This window comes from Papio anubis, chromosome 5 (genome assembly GCF_008728515.1).
Source record: "Papio anubis isolate 15944 chromosome 5, Panubis1.0, whole genome shotgun sequence".
NCBI lineage: Eukaryota > Metazoa > Chordata > Mammalia > Primates > Cercopithecidae > Papio > Papio anubis.
The window spans coordinates 170,988,856-171,006,051 of NC_044980.1; the positions used below are offsets into that span (position 1 = coordinate 170,988,856).

The 17,196-nt window shown below is 46.5% G+C and overlaps 1 protein-coding gene across 6 annotated transcripts in view; it reads right to left on the reverse strand.

Annotated features, from left to right (window-relative positions):
• The window catches only part of COL23A1 (collagen type XXIII alpha 1 chain), a 357,189-nt gene that overhangs the window by 256,502 nt on the left and 83,491 nt on the right, over positions 1–17,196 (reverse strand). The gene's annotated exons all lie outside the window — the stretch shown is intronic.

The following is a 17,196-nucleotide window of genomic DNA, read 5'->3' on the forward strand; positions in this document are numbered from 1 at the left end:
GGCAGAATATGGTATTCCTTCCTTTCCCTCACCACCACTGCCATCAGACGCCAACTATATTCAATGTTTTCCTTAAAACGCAGCATGAGACCTATCGCTGAAGTCTTGCACCAATTTTCTCTTCTTATCCCCAAACTCAGATTTGTATAGCAGACTGCCACTGTATAGACAGAACAGTGCATGGAGTTCGAAGCACACATATATGCCTATGACTCTTTAAAAAAACAAAAAAACACACACTTTGAGGTATGACTGACATGAACAACTGTACACATTTAATGTGTACATTACATGAATGTAAATTCAAGGAGGCACCAGACGAGAGTTCTGGAGCTCCGTGAGGGTAGCTAAGGAAGCAAATGGATACCTGCTACAGCCCGGGAACAGAAGAAGCAGGCCTGAGCACTCACCGGGACTATGGGATGGGCTCTGCCAGCCTGGGAATGAAGAAGTGGTGCCTGAGCACTCACCGGGACTATGGGATGGGCTGTGCCAGGCCTGGGAATGAAGAAGTAGGGCTCTACACCTCACCAGACTACGGACAGGCTCTGCCAGGCTCCGGGAATGAAGGAGTGGTGCCCTGGAGCACTCACCGTGGGATCTTCATGGGATGGGTTCTGCCAGGCCTGGGAATGAAGCAGCCCTAAGGCCCCCACCAGGATTCGTGGACAGGCCCGCCAGGCCTGCACTCAGCGAGCAGCCTGAGCAACGTAATCGACTATGGGATGGCCTCCAGCCGACGGCCTCGGGAAGAAGTGGTGTCTGAGCACTCATCGGGACTTCTGCAAAGTCAGCAAACACAGGAGCAGTCGCTGAGCAGCGGTGCAAACACGCCCAGCTCTCCACGGGGTGCTTCGCTGCATTTCCCTGCAGAGACCATTCTAAACCAAACTCAGCGCCTGGGAAGGGCCTTGCCCCCAGGACTCCGGGCACAAGGCCCCTGGATCCTCGGCCCACAGCCTCCCACCTCCCATCTACAGTCCCCTGACGCCTGCGTCTCCCCAGCATGGTCAGTGGGCTGAGAGGGGAAGACCTGCCCTCAATGTGGGTGGGCACCACCCAACGGCTGGGGGCCCAGTAGGGACAAGGCAGGCAGAAGGGGAACATTCAGCTCCCGCTTGCTTCCCCTCCCTTCCGGAGGGAGACGCTTTTTCTCCTTCTGCCCTTGGACAGCAGGCTTCAGGTCCTTCCGCCTTTGGACTCTGCAACCTCCTGGGGGCTCTCAGGCCTTCGGCCTCAGACTAGAGGCTGCACTGTCGGCTCCCCTGGTTCTGAGGCTTTCAGACTTGGACGGAGCCACATTACCAGCTCCTCTGGCTCTGCAGCTTGTAAACAGCCTGTCATGGGACTTTGCCTTCGCAATCATGTGAGTCAATTCTTCCCAGTAAATTCTCTTTCACACGTATCCTGTTGGCTCGGTCCCTTTGGAGCACCCAGACAACTACGGCATGGGAAGCAGGGCTTCATCAGAGACTGGGGCTGGGGGAGAGGCAAGAATAAAGGCTGTGACCTGTCAAAGATACCCAGAGAGGGGCTGGGAAGTGGGGAGGGTGGGAGGTGCAGCAGACGCAGCCACCCGGCACCAAATTGCATCAAGGTCTCTGACCCTGGCTTCTCTCACCTCACCATAGGATGCAGCAATTCCGCTCCTCGATACAGACCCAGAGGCCATGAAAGCTGAGACTTGAACAGATGTTTGCATACTCATGTTCCTGACAGCACTATTTATAATACCCAAAAGGTAGAAAGGACCCAAATATCCATCAACAGATAAATGGATAAGCAGTTTGTGACATATCCAGACAAGGGAAGATCACTTAGCCTTCAAAAAGGTAGGGGGGTCAGGCACGGTGGTTCACTCCTGTAATCCCAGCACTTTGGGAGGCCGAGGCAGGCAGATGACATGAGGTCAGGAGTTTGAGACCAGCCTGGCCAAAATGGTGAAACTCTGTCTCTACTAAAAATACAAAAAAGTTAGCTGGATGTGGTGGTGGGTGCCTGTAATCCCAACTACTCAGAAGGCTGATGCAGGAGAATCGCTTGAACCTGGGAGGCAGAGGTTGCAGTAAGCCAAGATCACACCACTGCACTCCAGCCTGGGCAACAAGAGTGAAATTCCATCTCAAAAAAAAAAAAAAAAAAAAAAAGAGGAAAAAAAAGAAAGGGGATTCTCATGTATGCTACAGCACGGAGAAACTTTGAGGATATTGTGCCAAGTGAAACAAGCCACACAAAAAGGACAAATACTGTAGAATTCCACTGAGAAGAGGCATTTAGAATGGACAGATTTACAGAGGCAGAAGTAGAATAGAGGTTACTGGTGCTGAAGGGAGGACGCATAGGAAGTTGCGTTTAATGGGTATGGAGTTTAAGTTGGGGAAGATGAAAATGTTCTGGAGAAGGATGGTGGTGATGGCTGTACAACACCGTGACTGTACTTAATGCCACTGAGCTGTACACATAAAAGTGGTTTAAACTTGGGCAACATAGTGGAAAAAATAAAAACATAGTCTCTACAAAAAATCTTTAAAAAAATTAGCCAGGTGTGGTGGTGTGCGCCTGTAGTCCCAGCTGCTAGGGAGGCTGAGGCAGGAGAACTGCTTCAGCCTGGGAGTTTGAGACTGCAGTGAGCTGTCACTGCACCACTGCACTCCAGCCTGGGTGACACAGTGAGACCCTGTCTCAAAAGAAAAAAAATATTTAAATGGTAAATTTTATGTTACGTATGTTTTACCACAGTAAAATTGTATATAAAAACCAGACAGAACTGGATACCTAAAAAGAGTGAATTTTACTGCATGTAAATTATCCCTCAAGGAGCTTGACTTTAAAACAACCTCTATCTTCAGGGAAAGGTTATAATTCATTCTTTATTCTATTCTACTAGGCTTGTCTGCTTGAGGGGAGTGGGGAGAGACAGAGAGAGAGAAAGAGAAGAGAAGAGAAGAGAGGAGAAAGAGAGAGAGAGAAAAAGAGAGGAAAGACGGAGAAGAGAGGAGAGGAGGGGAGGAAAGAGAGAGGAGACAGGGAGGAGAGAAAGAAGAGAGGAAGAGAAGAGAGAAAAGGAAAGAGAGACAGGAGAACGAAGAGGGGGGAGATTACTAAAGGACAGTGTGATGCTCCCAGGACTCAGGACCTGCCCCTTATCCTTATGGCCATCTCCTCTCTTCTCCAGTCTCTCCCAATCACATGGTCTTAGGTGGTAACCCCAAGAGGACGATAGTCCTCCTCCTCCTGTCCTCCGTTACGAACTGCCTGGGAAGGACGGCCCCTCCCACGTGAGTTGCTCCCAGGACAATTAGCCTTGGCCGGCGGCAGTCAGAGGCACAGACACGACTTTCTGCAGAGGAGGGGAACTGTGCACGCTGGAGCCACCCGCTGCCTACAGACAATGGCTAAACTACCTCAGAACTATGTTTAAGGATCCTCGAAATCTGGCTCAAAAGCTTCTGTGTAAACCAAGGATGAAAACTGAAATGTGGGCGGGTCATTTCAGGGTGTGGCCTGGGACAGGAGCATGACCAGACAGCGGAACACAGAGCCTGGGGCAAGGGGGATTCCACGTCCCCTCGAAAGGCATTCTGGTGAAAAAGAAACAACTTGATTTTTTTTCAATTTTTTTATTCATTTTAGTTTTAATTAATTAATTATTTTGAAACAGAGTCTCACTCTGTCACCCAGGCTGGAGTGCAGTGGTGCAATCTTGGCTCATAGCAACCTCCGCCTCCCGGGTTCAATCTATTCTCCTGCCTCAGCCTCCTGAGTAGCTGGGATCATAGGCTCGGGCCACCACGTCCAGCTCATTTTTGTATTTTTAGTAGAGATGGGGTTTTACCATGTCAGCCAGGCTGGTCTCGAACTCTTGACCTCAGGTGATCCACCTGCCTCGGCCTCCCAAAGTACTGGGATTACAGGCATAAGCCACCATGCCAGGCCAATTATTCAATTTTTAAATATTCAATTCAATTAATTCAAATTGAATTCAATATTCTATTCAAATAATTTTGTATTGAAGAAGCACTGAAACTGTATTCAATATTACTAGAGAAAAGCGTTCAGTATTATTATTTTTGAATAAAAATACTTGAATCATTAGAAATAACTATTATTTGGCTATGTTATGAACTGTATTGTGTCCCCCCAAAATTTATACATTGAAGTCTTAATCCCCAGTAACTCTGTTTAAAGAGGGAGTTCAGGTCAAAGGAGGTGGTATGGGCGGCCCCTAACCCAACAGGACCGGTGTCCTCCTGAGACGAGAACAATGGGACTCAGACACACGCAGAGGGAAGGCCGTGTGAGGACACGGGGAAGGCGGCCGTCTACGAGCCAGGAGAGAGGCCTCAAAATGAAACCAACCCTGCCAACACCTTGACCCTGGACTTCCAGCCTTGAGACTGAGACGACACATTTCTGTTGTTTGAGCCGTGCAGTCTGTGGTATTTGTTACGGCAGCTCAAGCAAAGAAATCCAGGCCACACAAAGGAACGAAGTGCTGCGCTGATCCATGCCACAACATGGATGCACCTCGAGGACGTTACACGAAGTGAAGGAGGCCAGGCACAAAGGCCACATCTCGTATGATTCCATGTACATGAAATGTCCAGAACGGGCCAGTGTCCGTCCACCACCCGTTCCCACAGAGGCCCCACCTCACAACAGGGGCTCCTGAGAGGTGTCCGGCCTGGGTGCTGGGAGCACAGATCCAGAGCCAGGCTCTCTGCAGTAGAATTCCAGCTCCATAGTTTCTCATCCTGGGACGTTGGTTAAGTGGCTGAACTTCTCTGTGCCTCAGTTCCTCATCTGTGAAATGGGGTAATGACAGCACTTACCTCACAGGGATTAAATGACTTCATTCCTAGAAAGTGCCTGGCCCTTGGTAAGCTGCTCTTAAGTGTAATCCATTAAGGAAAGCTTTAGTTGTTGGTTGACTGCTGGTCTCTTACCATTTAAACAGAAACTCCTTGAGCACAGGGACTCTGACTAGCAATTCCTGTTCTCCAGCATTGCACAGGCACTGAATGAGTGAGGCTCTGGTCCTTGCTATGAGGGAGAGGAGGTGATCTCCAGGCACCCTTGGCTCCCATCTTCTGTGGATCTGGGAGCCCAGGACACGCAGAAATCCCTTCCCCAGGCCATACACCATTCCTTACCTATCTGTGGGCCCAGCCCACACTGAGCCTTAGTCCACACTGAACCCCACTCTGCAAGGCACGGAGTTCACCAGGCCTCCAACTTGCCCTGCAAAGCACCCATGCTTTGTAGCGGCCTCAGGGCTATTCCAGTGCAGGAAACAGGTCAGGTTAAGGGTGCTGCTGGCAAGCAGGACCTACCCTGTGGTGCCTCCATCCACACGGGCCACCCAGCCCCATTCACAGAGTTCTCCAGGTCAGCCGCCTGCCCTGCTCTGCACATGACACTCACATCAGGATTAACTCATTTTTGCAGGAGTAACCTCTGAAGACCAGCCCTCAGGTTTCAAGGCCCTGCCGGCTGCTCTGGCCACCTCTACACCTCCAAGGTTCCCGAGAGGAGAGTTCAAGGAAAGAATTTTCTCTGTCGGTCCATTCAGGCCTGGGTGGGCCAGAGGTGGCCAGCAGACCCGACATCTGAAAACACAGTGGCTGCATGCAAAAGATTACAGGCCTTTCGAAAGCAGAGCTGCCTAGCCCCTCGGGGACCATCTTCCTGGGCTGATGGACTGAGGGCCCCTGGCCCTGGGCAGAGTCTTGTGCAGGGGAAACTGAATCCCACCAGCAAATGTCAATGCATGCAATCGTGGCAGGCCACAAGTCGCTGCCAATCCAAAACCTATTCCTTCACAAATCCCAGAACAGACTTTTATTAGGTATGAGCCGCTAGTGTAAATGTAGCTGCCACTACTTAAGAAATTGGAACTTAAGCCCCTCTTTCCTGCGTGTGGGAACATGAAGGTTTGTTTTGGCAGTCGGATCTGTTTCCAATCCAACTGTTAGAAAAATCACAGCAGGGCAGGGGTGAACATTATACGGGAGTGTGGATCACCTCTTGTTTTGCAATACCCCACAGTGTCTCACTTATATTAAGAGGAGGCTGTGAAAATCTTACAACACTCCTCTGAAAAATGAGCTTTCATTCTCTGACAAGGACATGTGAGATTTTGGTTCAGGAGACAGTTGGAGAGACGACCAAGCCAGACATCACGCAGCCCTTCCTAGGAGAGGTGAGGAGGTGAGCAGGGACTGGCCCAATAGCAGCAGGTCACGTGCCATGAACGTGATGTGGTGGGAGGATGGGGTCGCTCCCCACAGGGGACACCTCTGCATCAAAAGCGCTGGGTAATTTGGGAGGCCGAGGTGGGCAGATCACCTGAGGTCAGGAGTTCAAGACCAGCCTGGCCAACATGGTGAAACCCTGTGTCTACTAAAAATGCAAAAATAGCCTGGTGTGCTGGCGTGTGCCTGTAATCCCAGCTACCTGGGAGGCTGAGGCAGAAGAATCACTGGAACCCAGGAGGTGGGGGTTGCAGTGAGCCGAGATTACGCCATTGCACTCCAGCCTGGGCCACATCCATCTCAAAAAAAAGAGTGCCAGGTGAGAGATGACTTGCGGCCTGATTCCCCAAACAAGAGGGCTCTGCTCCCCGGCACATCCCCAACACCTTCAAACAGCATAATTCCCCTTTCCAGCTCATCCAGTATTTAGCAGCCCTCCTCGGTTAGTCACAGCAGCTCCCTCTTGAGCCAGGCTTTGGAAGACCTGACATCAAGGTGGGCCACCAGGAGCAATGACCTTTCCCCACCTGCACCTGCACATGCACATTTGCCTCTGGGTCCCAGAATGCCCAGAGACACATGTGGATGGCATCGAATGGTAGGTGAGGGTAGAGTTTTCAGCCCCAATAATGACGTGCCCATAGTCAGATGTGGGTCTCGCAAAGCTGGGGTCACTAGAGATACCGCCAGTGTCTGGGAGCGGTCTCCTCCTGGGCCTTCAGGTTGACATTTGCCCAAGACCCTGGCACTCGGTCTCCGTGTGGGCAGCTGTTAGACGTCAGCCTGCTGCCAGGCATGAAGCTGTGCTGCCTGCACTGCAGGCTCCCTGCACCCCCGTCCAGCAGCAGCAGGGCTCCCAGTGTGGCTGAGATGTCAGAGGCACCCTCTGCACAGCCTGAGATAGGACTGGTGAGGCCACGATGAACTGGAATTCAGAGAGGATGAATCGGGTTACAGAGGTTAATATTCTGCTCATGGAGAGAATCATAAATGATCAAAGTCAGGTGATAGAGGATGGTCTGACTTAGCCCCAGACCTGGGGCCAATCGTGAACTTCAGTGAGGGAAGACCCAGAGGCACTACTGAATGAATGACTGAATTAATTAGTTAATTAATGTAAGAACATTTAAACTTAACAGCCTGAATCCTCTGGAGAGATGCTAGATGCCACTCTGAGATGGGGGAGAAGGGTGGGGAGTTGACTGTAGGGCACCAATGCATGGAAGACAGGCTGGGAAGGAATTTGCAAGCATCAAATTATGAGGGAGGCTAGAACCACAGGGATGGAAGAAGCTAGTCAAGGAGAGTGGGAAGGGGAAGGAAGGAGAGAGGGCATGGGGGCTGAGAAAATATGAAAGTAGTGGGGGCTGAGCTAGAGAGGTTCATGAGACAAGTTAAGTAAAAGATGGGAAGGAATCTCCAGAATGTGACAATTGGGAGGTTCCAGTGGTCACACCTCTGTCCAGTGTAGTCCCTGCAGCAATCATAATAATGGTAACGATCATTTAAAAATAGTAGGATTGACAATGGTTCACATCTGTGAATGCTTTCTAGATGTTCCAAGCACCTTTCCTATATTGAGTCTTTTAGTGCTCATAACAACTTTGGGAAATAGACACTATTACTTTTCTTATTTTGCAGATGAGGAAACTATAGCCCAGAGAGGGAAAGTGACTTTGCTGAAATAAGTGTCTACGGTAAGTGTCAGAGAGATATGAACCAGGCAGTCTAGCTCCAAACCCACGTTCTTAAGCACTTCATTTCACCCCTTTGGTCAGAAGGGATAGCCAATAACTGAATCAATGCATGGGACAGGGTAGGAGGCAGGACTCTCACTGAAAGAGCTTGTCCAGGGTACCTCGGGGCTGCCATCCATAATATGGGGGGTTACCTACCCGCTTTCACCTGCTGGGAACAGAACGTGCATTATTATACTCTCAACACTCTGGGGAAATGTCTTAGTATATACAAGGTTTAGTTTTTAATCTTAAACAAGATGAGGCCTCGAAGCCATTCACTCTGCCCCTGGTCCACAATGAAGGGAAAGGGATGTAAATGGAGACTCCAGTTCAGTACAGTCTGGACACAGCTGCCCATGAGAAAGAAGGGCAGAGAAAGGAATGCCTTCTTGTAAGTGAGCGGGAAGTTGTGCTCACTTACTCATGTCTTAGGTATGAAGCTTCAGAAGTTGTAGCCAGATAAATTTGCATTAATATTTCAGATTAATCTTTTTTGATATTTTAAGAATATATGGGAAGAAAATGCAAATGTAAAATATTTATAAACTTTAACTTATTTTACCTGTAACTTGCCTCGTCCCATAAAAGAGCTATTTAGGTAGATATGCTATAAATATGTTACTAGAGACATACAAGTAGAAATCACGACTATGACAAAGAGGAGGAAGCCAATTCTAAGGACTGAACAAGACAATATGATTTGGCATGTTTTTCATCAATGAATGCTTCCTGGCAGCTTGGGCAAAAAGGGAAATACGATGTATTACAAAGCTGTTGCCATAGACAGAGGAAGTAGGCTAATCCCTCTGGCAAAACACAGCTTTTCCTGGCACTCAATTCTGAAAGAAATTTCTCATGTGAAATCTTATACAAAAAACACAGCAAGTAATAGCCTTCTGAAACATCAGAGCATGAGACCTGATTTTTAAGGCCCAATGTCTTCACTGGGCCTCTCTGAGAGGATCCTTGACCTCCTGAGACACATTGTCTTAAGCTCCTAGAATTCCGTTTGGTTTCCTGGTTGAGGATTTAAAAATCTCATCTCAGAACTCTACGTCTGGTATAATGGCTGCCAAGGTGTTCTGTGGACAGGAAACACTTTTGAGGCAGTGCTGCTACCAAAAGAAGCAAATAGTCTGTCAAGGATCCCACCCACTAAATAGAAAACAAAACCATGAGCTGTCTAGTGCCAGAGCAGCGAGGAACCTGAGGAGCCACACTGTCCCAATGGCAACAGAGCCATGGCTATCAGGACACAAAGCCCTGAGTCAACAGCAAAGGAAACTCTGGGCTGGAATTTCCAGCTTTGCTGCACCAAGATCCTCAGAAATGGCCGATACAGTTCCACGGCAGTGTATCCCCACGGCTGCTGGCTGTTGGAGAAGCAAATCTGACCTGGAGGAAGAATTCTCCAATTTAGAGTAAGGAGTCCCACAAATGATGATCAAGCAATGAGCTCATAATCAAAGATGAATGTGGAAGAAGGCAAGGCCCTGTGGATGAGAGTCAACAAGAAGCCACAAAGATGTCTCTTCCCCATTCCGAAATGACCAGAAACGGAATTACAGAACAGCTACATGTAAAATGTTTACAGAAACATGTAATCACAAAGAGAAGGAACGAAGAAGAGACTACGATGATGGAATACGTTGTTTTGGGGGAAATACAGCATCTATACCCAAAAAGTATAATGGTTGAAATAAAAACATTTAATGGGTGAGTTAAATAGGAGAGTAGATAAAGCTGAAGAATTAATGAACTGGAACATATATCAGAAATATATTACCAAGAATGCAATTTTATTAAGACATGATGCAGAAAATAAAAATGACATATGAGAACAGAATGAGTCCCAAAAAGAAATAATAAAAAAAATGGAGAAGAGGCATATTTAAAAGATAATATATATAAATTTCCTATGACCCAGTGGAAGAAAAAATACATTCATAACTCTAGGAAGCCAAACATCTGAAACAGGATAAATAAAAAGAAATCAACACCTACGTAAAATGATAGTATGCAACATTAAGACAAAGAAAAGATCTTAAAAGTATTTATAGAGTCCAGGCACAGTGGCTCACACCTATAATCCCAGCACTTTGAGAGGTCAAGGTGAGAGATCACTTGAGCTCAGGAGTTGGAGATCAGCCTGGCAACATGGCGAGACCCCGTCTTTATTAAAATATATATATTTTTTTAATAAAGGAACTTAAAAATAAAGAAGTAAAAATAAAAAATTAAAGAAACACATTTACCTTTAAAGGTATGACTATTAGAATGACAACAGACTTATCAACACAAACACTAGAAGCCAGCAAAAGGTAGAATATCCTCAAAGTGTTGAAAAAAAAAGTATCTGAAAGCCTAAAATTGTGTGTCCAGTAAAACTAACAATTAGGCTTTGCGCGTCTTACTATTTATTGTTTACTTCAATAAAAAATGAGAAAAATAGTAGCAGAGTGTGTATATTACAACTGATAGAAACAAATGAAAAGAAGGGAATGTGAACAACAAAATAAGATCATTATAAAGGTGAGAACTAGATAAGCCTAGAAAAAGTGAGACAATTGGAAATATTTTAAAAAGATAATTTTAAGTCCAAATAAATCAATAAATACTACATACATAAGTAGACTAAAGTTATTAGGTAAAAGAAACAGATTGACAGTCGGATGATTAAAAAATCCAGCTATGCACTGTTTACAGGAGACATACCTAATGCATAAAGGACATAGACATATTAAAAGCAAAAAGTGGCTGGGCATGGTGGCTCACACCTGTAATCCCAGCACTTTGGGAGGCTGAGGCGAGTGGATCACCTGAGGTCAGAAGTTCAAGACTATCCTGGCCAACGGTGAAACCCTATCTCTCCAAAAAAAAAAAAAAAATTAATCAGGCAGGGTGGTCCTTGCCTATAATCCCAGCTACTCAGGAGGCTGAGGCAGGAGCATTGTTTGAACCTGGGAGGCAGAGGTTGCAGTGAGCTGAGATCACACCATTGCACTCCAGCCTCGGTGACAGTGTGAGATTCGATCTCAAAAGTATAAATAACATAAAAGCAAAAAGCTTGAAAATCATACATTTAAAAATATACATCAGCCACAAAAGGAAAGAAAACAGAAAACATACACACACACAAAACCCGACAAAAACACCAACACTCTCAGAGATTTTTTAAATACACCGATGAAACCAGGACATGGTGCTATTTTAAATATTAGAGGATGGAAGAGATCTTGTTGCCTGAAAAGCAGGAGAAAGGAGGGATAATTTTACAGCGGAAAAATCAGACACACGTTGCCTCACCAGATGACTCAAGAGTAACATCACCAGCGATGTCACGTTGATTTTATGTGCCTTGATATAATGCGATGAGAATGGTACTTTGCCTCTGTGACCCTCCTCTTACATCTCCGTCAGCCCAGTCCAACCATGAAAAAAACATCAAACAAACCCAGATTGAGGAACATTCTACACAATACCTGACCACTACTCCTCAAAACTGTCAAGGTCATCAAAAACAAAGTCTGAGAATTTCTCACAGCTAAGAGGAACCCAGGAAGATATGCCCACTAATGTAACGTGGCATCACACAAACTGTCACATCAGTCACTCAAAAAGTTAATCATGTACCTAATAAATGATCAACCATTCCACTCCAAGGTATACACACCCAAGGAAATGAAAGCATGTGTGCATACAAAGACTGGTCTAAGAATATTCCTAGCAGCCTTCTTTGTAATAGACAAAAACTGGCAACAATCCAAATATCTATCCATTCGTGAAAGGATAAACAAATTGTGTTAGAGACAGGCAATAGAATAGTACTTGACAATAAAAAAGAACAAATTATTTATAAATGCCACACCATGGGTGAATCTTGATATAATGACGCAGAATGAAAGAAACCGTATCAAGCAAAATGGTTCACGCTGTGTGATTACAGTCACACAGACTTCTTGGAAGCCCGTAATGAGTTAGAGTAACAGAAAGTTGATAAATGGCCATCTGGGAATGGAGAGAGGGTGGGGAGGTACAGGGAGGAAGGATTACAAAGAGGCAGGAGGCAGAGCTCACTCTGTGGAGAAGCAAAAAATAAAACAAAGAGGCAGGAGGGAACTTTTAGGGTGATGTATATGTTTATTTTCTTTATTGTAGTGATGGTTTCATAAGTGTATACATAAATGTCAAACTTACCAAACTGTACACTTTAAATATGTTAATTTTCCATTATATTTCAATGAGGCTGTTTAAAAATATGAAATTGAGGCTGAGCAGGGTAGCTCGGGCCTATAATCCCAACACTTTGGGAAGCCGAGGCAGGAGAGTCACTTAAGGCCAGGAGTTTGAGACCAGGCAAGGCAACAAAGCAAGACCCCATCTCCACACACACACAAAAATTGTTTTAATTAGCCGAATAGTGCAGTGCCTGCCTCTAGTCCCAACTACTTGAGAGGCTGAGGTGGGAGAATCACTTGAGGCCAGCAGTTCGAGGTGGCAGTGAGCCATGACTGCACCACTGCACTCCAGGCTGGGAGGAAGAGCAAGAACCTGTCTCAAAAAACAAAACAAAACAAAAAACAACAACAAAAACTGAAAAAAGAAAAAAAAAAGAAAAAGAAATTGGATCCCTACCCCAAAACATACACCAAAATCAATTCCAGATAGATAAATAACTTAAATGTGAAAATCAAAAACATTAAATTTTTTAGAAGAAATTATGAGAGATGAGCTCTCTAAACTTGGAATAAGAAAATGTTCCTTACACAAGAAACAAAAAGCACTAACCCGAAAATGAAAAAAGAAATAAGAGACCGATAAGTGCAACTGCATTAAAATCAAGAACATCTGTCAAAACAGATGTCAAAAATACAATGAAGAAAGTCACAAACTGGGAAATATTTTCAATAAGTGTAACATGACTTCTTGACTAAGGATTAGTACTCATAATACATAAAGAACTCTTACAAGTCAATAGGGCCCAGTTTCTAGGTAGATGGAGTAGATATACTTTTCCCTGTCTGTCCCACTATGCACAAATAAAAGCCCAGGGCATTATATATAAAATATGCATACAAAAATGTAAGAAGACTGTTACCATGGAGAGAAGACAGGCCAGCTAGGGACCTCAGGACCCAAGGAATGATATAGCCGTCAGTTTTCTGGCTTTTCTTTTTACCTCATATTTCCCAGACTTGGAGCTAAGGAAATGAGGAACCTGGAAACACTAAAAGGCACAGACCAAAAAAAGCCCCAACAGGCCGGGCGCTGTGGCTCAAGCTTGTAATCCCAGCGCTTTGGGAGACCGAGGTGGGCAAATCACCTGAGGTCAGGAGTTCAAGACCAGCCTGGCCAACATGACGAAACCCTGTGTCTACTAAAAATACAAAAATTAGCCAGGTGTGGTGGCGGGCGTCTGTAGTCCCAGCTACTCGGGAGGCTGAGGCAGGAGAATCGCTTAGAGCCCAGGAGGTTGCGGTGAGCCATTGAGTAACCACTGCACTCCAGCCTGGGTGACAGAGCAAGGCTCTGTCTCAAAAAAAAAAAAAAAAGTCCCAGCCAAAGCCTGCTCTTTCTAGCCAAAGCAGCAGGGAAGGGGCATCCTGGTATAACAGAAGGCATTAGGCAACTGCCACTCTATTCCCTCAAGAGGCTGTGCCGAGGTACGCCAAGAGGTAGGCCAACACCCCTGCTGGGGTACCCTCAGACAAGGTTAAGTAGGGAGCTGGGCCTCCATGTGAGCAGGCCAGTGACAAGGCCCCACCTGGGGCACCACTGGAGACCAGGAACTCCCACCCAGCCCAGCACTAATCGGGGCCCTGCCTCGGCTGTCAGCAGAGGCCTTGCAGGGAGTCTGGGCTTCCACCTCCACCCACAATGGGCAGCGCCCACCCTTCCCCTGCAGGGCCACATCAGGGAAGGACGGCTAAAACAGAAGGGCACTAAGAAGATGTCAAAAGGACAAAGATCAACAATCTGATAGGGAATGCGCAAAATATAAGCATAGAAAAGAGGATAAGAATCGTGCTACCTTCTTAAGCTGCTTCCATGATCAATGATCTGTACCTAAAATCATTTTCACCTATGGTAAACAGCAAGCAAGAGGTGGGATTCTTACTACTGCTTCACAGGATGTGACACACATACGCTCTAAACACATGGAAAGATCCTCAGTGTCGTTAGTAAGCAGAGAAACTCTCGTGGTTTGGATTGACCACAAAGAGACAATCATTCATAGGCCATTTACACACTAGATGGTCATGAGAGTAAGAAGTTCACCACATCAAGTGCTGGAGAGGATGTGGAGCGACAGGAAGTCTTTTCATTGCAAGTGGGAGTGTGAGTTAGGACATGTGGAGAACATTTTGGAATTATATTGAAAAGTTGAACATTCACATAGTTGATGATCCAGCAATGCCACTTCTGGGCATAAACCCTAATGAAACCCTCACACACATCAATAGATGTGCACAGAAATGTTCCCAGCAGCACTGTTTACTGTTCACAGTAACAAAAAGCTGGAAATACCCGAAGTCCATCTCACGCTAATACGCCCTCAACTGCAGCACACGCTGCCCGCAGTGTGACAGCAGGGCACCAAGAGTGAACCGGTGACAGCTCCCGACCCCCGCCAGCACGGGCCATCCCCACACACCCGCAGTGTGACAGCAGGGCACCAAGAGTGAACGGGTGACAGCTCCCGACCCCCGTCAGCACGGGCCAACTCCACACACGATGCCAGTCACAGAAGAGCACAGTCAGGAACGTTAGAAAAACCCGAAACAATGAGCTTTCTATTTTACAAAAAGGAGGGACAGTGGGGGAAAGATAAATTCTTTAAAAATGTCAGTGCTGACCAGACACGGTGGCTCATGCCTGTCATCCCAGCACTTTGGGAGGCCAAGGTGGGTAGATCACCTGAGGTCAGAGTTCAAGACCATCCTGGCCAATGTAGTGAAACTCCATGTCAACTAAAAATACAAAAATTAGCCAAGCGTGGTGGCTGAGATAGGAGAATCACTTGAACTTGGGAGGCGGAGGTCAAAGTGAGCCGAGATTGCACCACTGCACTCCAGCCTGGGCAACGAAGAGACTCTGTCTCAAAAAAAAAAAAAAAAAAAAAACAAAACACCAAAGTCAATGTTGTAAAAGAGAAAGAGAGTCTGTAGAAATGCTCCTCCAGATTTAGACAAGGCTGAGGACACATTACTAGATCCTGTATTGCAGGGGCAAAATGCTATAAAATGGCATAATTAGGTCAATTTACTAAAGTTGGTAACTTTTATGTGGTTAAGAGAATATTCCTTTCGTCACACTGAAGTATTGAGGAGTGAGGGGCTGCACATAAGGTGACCATGTCAAATGGTTCTGATAAAATTACGTGCACGTATGTACATGCATGTGTGTGCTTGTGTGTGTGCAAAGGAAGGGAGGGAGGGAGAGAGATAAGTAATTTTAAGAATGGGGTAAAATTTTAAAAGGTGAATTTGCGTATAGGGTACATGGGTGCTCTTTGTACTTTTTTTAACCTTTGCAACTTTTCTGCAAATTCTGTAAGTTTGAAATTATTTTTTTAAAAACATTCAAAAAAAGAAGGGAAAGAAGGGGAAGAAGGGGAAGGGGCATACAAATTAAAACTCCAGATAAAGATTCCCCAAAGCGGAGTGGGCAGAGCCCTGGGCTAGGTCCAGAGGGGAGGGGGCAGGCTTCCCTGCTGTGCTTCTCCCCTTGGGAAACAGGTCCTCAGGTGTTCATGATCGTAGTTTGCTTTGTGACCTGGACACTATCTTTTGTATGGTATCAAGTAATACGTTAGAAAACATAAAAAAGAGTTGACCTCATCTCAGGAAAGACGTTCCAGGCTGTACCAGGTGGGGCTCTGAACTGCTGTGGCCTGAGTTCCTGTCATCTTTTCATTTGAGGCATAAAATGAGTCACATATCTTCTTCGTTTTTCATCCCCTACAATTTCCCACACAACCACATCCCCAACCCCCGACTTCAGATATTTTCGGGCAGGGACAGGAGGCCCTGAAGTAGAAGAGAAACTGCTAAGTTGGGCAGACAGACCAGTTAACTGCTCTGAGTTTTAAAATGCCAATTAAAAAAAAAAAAAAAAAAAAAAAAAACCTGCCTTGCCTTGGTGAGAGGCTCAGTTGCCGGCTCCGGGACCCAGAAGGCCTGGCCTGGGGTCAAGAAGCTGCCCATGGAGGGGGCAGACCCTGGGAACAGCAGAAAATGAAAACGAGAGGATGGGGACAGGCAATAGGTGGGACCCGTGAGGTCCCTGCCCAGGAAGGGGCTGCCTCCTAGCCAGAGAGCAAGGTTCGAGGTGTGGGCTCAGGCACAGGCTGGGCTCTCCGTGGGTGATGGTGACAGCTGCTGTGATGTGGACTGGACCTGTGTGTGGGGAAAGGGGAGGTACAGCCCCTGTGCAGGTCCTAGAGCAAAAGTCGGAAGCTCAGAAGCCAGTCCCCGCTGAGAGAAGTCAGGCACGTGTGAGGCAAAGGGCCCTGGCCAACAGTGTGTGTGCCTTGACATGCCCTGCGCAGGTGAGAGAATCTGGCAAACAAGGGGGTGGCCAGCACTGCTCCAGTCACCTGCAGCCAAGTAGGAATGGCCCTGTGTTGGCAGATGTTCTGATTCTTCAAGGGAAACCAGAAATCCGAGTTTTACATGAGATCATGAGGATTCTGAAGTGGTGGCTCAAAGCACCTTAAAATGAGAGGCAGGCCTGACAACTGCAAGATGGCCCCAGTAGGGACCTCCCTACTGAGCCCGTAAGCTTCCTGGGGCGGCCATAACGAAGTTCCACAGACTGGCTTAAAGCAACACAACACAAGCTGATTGTCTGGTACTTCTGGAGGCTGGACGTGCAGGATCAAGGCGTCAGAGTAAGGGTTAATTCCTCCTCGTGGCTGAGGGAGGGATCTGGTCCATGCCTCGCTTCCGGTGGTGTGCTCGAAATCGTGGCGTTCCTTGACTTGTAAATGCCTCATCCCATCTCTACCTTCATCTTCACTCGGTGTTCTCCCGGTGTGTGTCTGTGTCTGAAGTTCCCTCTTTCTTTTCTTTTCTTTTCTTTTTTTTTTTTTACAGGGATTTGTTGCTTTGATTTTTTTTAAATTGCACAAAATAAAACAGTCAAACCATTCAGAATTAAACGTGGAAGTCCTCCTTTTAATGTCCCCATTCCGCCTGCCT